Consider the following 2356-nt stretch of genomic DNA (forward strand, 5'->3'; position numbering starts at 1 on the left):
GCTGCTTTCTCTGACCTGTCTCCTATCCTCCTTGTGAGTCTGGAGGCTCCGATTAGAGAAAATGAATGCTCCAGGGGTGCTCCTCCTAGCACTCGCCTCTTGTGCTGTAACCATCATCTGCAGCTATGTTTGCAACAATGACTGGTGGTGGCTGTGGCAGGTTATGTCCTGTGGTGCTGCAAAATGAGAGGCGAGGAAGCAGGCAGGAGTGAGAAGGAATGGCACCTCCAGAGGTGTAGCTCCTACCTGCTGTTTTGAATGCTGAGCCCTACCCTGAGAACCCCCAAGCCACCACAATTATCTCCCTCCTAAGCACTATCTCCTGAGCAGAAATGACTTGGATGTGCAACATTGGGAGCAAAATGGAAAGGCTTTGTGGTTTTGGATGCATTTAAGGAGGAAGAAACCAGTCTGAGGAAAATAAAGCTTCATCCGCTCCAAGTGTGGCTCCTGCTGGTACAGGAATTGCATTGGAAAACTGATCCTTGCCCTCCTCCAAACTGAGAGGCTCCTGTCTTGGGTAAGTCTGCTGGGGTGAGGGGGTGCTTGGGACCACTTTAAGCAATATATGCTGTTTAATTGCTATGGGTTGGGTATGTGCATGGGTGGTGTAAATGGGCAGGCCTCATTTCCTCAGTGGTGGGGGGGCTGCAGTGCACAGATGCCTTCTACCTGTCCTTAGATCAATACGTGTACAACCTACACCCTTCTACCTGACAAATAATTTAGCCTGTGGCTGAGGTGCACTTGTGCTTGTGGGGTGAAATGCAGACAGTTTAATGGTATGCAGCAGTGGCTTCGGGTAGGATTATGCAGTGGTGGTGGTTGGGTTACCGGGAAGTGCCATTCCTACCTCTGTGCTAGGACACGCATATAGCTGTAGCTGTTCAAACCTGTGGCCCATCTGTGATTAAATCCTGCCTGCAGCTGGGCTCTTCCAGGGATGCTGCAGAAAACCTGAAGTGGAGAGTTTTTGAAATAACTTGCCCATGGGGAAGCTCTTCTCAAGCCCAGATAGTTTTCAGCTGACTGCCCTGAAGTACAGGTGTTCAGATCTTTCTGATGATACCTGTTTTGAGCTTGGTGCTGGCTGGCTCAACCCTGCTCCTAGTGAAGCCAATAGACAGTTGCTCACCTCAGTGGGAGTTGGGTTGGGTGCTTAGTGTTTTTGACCCAGTCACTCGATTCCCCGTTCTTGCAGAGTCCCAACCAGGTCGCTTGAACCATGAACACAACTGTACTGGTGCAGTTTTATATCTGCTTTCGGCTCCTTCTTGGACAGAGCAATCCATTTCCTGAGGGATGCAAATGGCCCTAAGGCTGGTAGCTACAAGCTGGAGACATTAGAGGAAGCATCAGGGCTGCAGTCTCCTGGTAGGGAGGGTAATGTTGAGGAGCTCAGGTGTTTGCCTTGCAGTGACCAAATAGCCAGGTGTTCCCCTGCAAGCCTTTTGCGAAGCCAATGAACCGCAGACTCCCTGCTCAGAAAGTTAGAGGGAAGGCAAGACCAGAAAACCAGTTGGGTTTGTTGCTGTGTCTTTGGCTCCTTTTAAGGGAGCAGCAGCCCAGAGCTGGCATCAACCCCTACAGAAGGGAGCAAGGTGGGAGACCTCCAGAGCCCAAACCTATATACACACCCTCCTCATCTGCAACTGGCACGTACTCAGCTGGTTGCACACATGCATTTTATTTGAACAAAACCAGTGCTGCATGCATTTGATTTGAGCCCAAATCTGACCTAAAAATACATACATTCCTTCTCCCCCCTACCCTAGCTTCGTGTGCATCTGGTTCCCTGCTTCCATGCGTCAACTTTGCTCCTGTAAAAAATTAAAAAAACCAAAAAAATGAAAACTGTTATCTCTTAAAAAAAGACCTAGATACCCACTGCCTAGCAGAGGCTGCTTTTTCTGTCTGAAACCATGATGATAGCAGCATATATAGGAGTGGGGGGGGGGAGGATGAATGGCCTTGCCTCTTTTTTTCAGGTTTCTAACAAGTATTCCCTCTTTAATTATTACTTTTTTTTTTCTTCCCCCCACCCCCAGCCTGGTAGAGAAGACTTGCTCTGTCAGTCAAGTCGGTGACTGCTGTGGGAGGAGCTCCGCCGGAGGAGGCTGTGTGGCTGGGATGCTGAGACACCGAGGATGGAGCTGCAAGGAGCGTGCACACTAGCAAGGAGACGGGCGAGCAGAGGCGGCTGAAAGCAACTCCATCCGTGCCGACAGCGAGAGGCCGGATTTGCAGCGGCAGCCCCCAAGTTCCTCGCCCCTTCTCCCCGCCAACTCCGAGGAATGAAAGCTTTCCACGCAGACCTGCTCCTGCTCTGCTTCTTCCTGCTCAGCCAAGGTAGGAC

General features: G+C 50.7%; 1 long non-coding RNA gene across 1 annotated transcript in view; it reads left to right on the top strand.

Annotated features, from left to right (window-relative positions):
- The first annotated feature begins 402 nt into the window (after window positions 1–402).
- The window catches only part of LOC102382472, a 215224-nt gene continuing 213270 nt past the window's right edge, over window positions 403–2356 (top strand). The window contains exons 1-2 of the long non-coding RNA XR_323544.1: window positions 403–520; window positions 2049–2349. This is a non-coding gene — a long non-coding RNA (uncharacterized LOC102382472). The remainder of the gene's footprint in view (window positions 521–2048; window positions 2350–2356) is intronic.

Source organism: Alligator sinensis, unplaced genomic scaffold (assembly GCF_000455745.1).
Source record: "Alligator sinensis unplaced genomic scaffold, ASM45574v1 scaffold760_1, whole genome shotgun sequence".
Classification (NCBI taxonomy): Eukaryota; Metazoa; Chordata; order Crocodylia; family Alligatoridae; genus Alligator; species Alligator sinensis.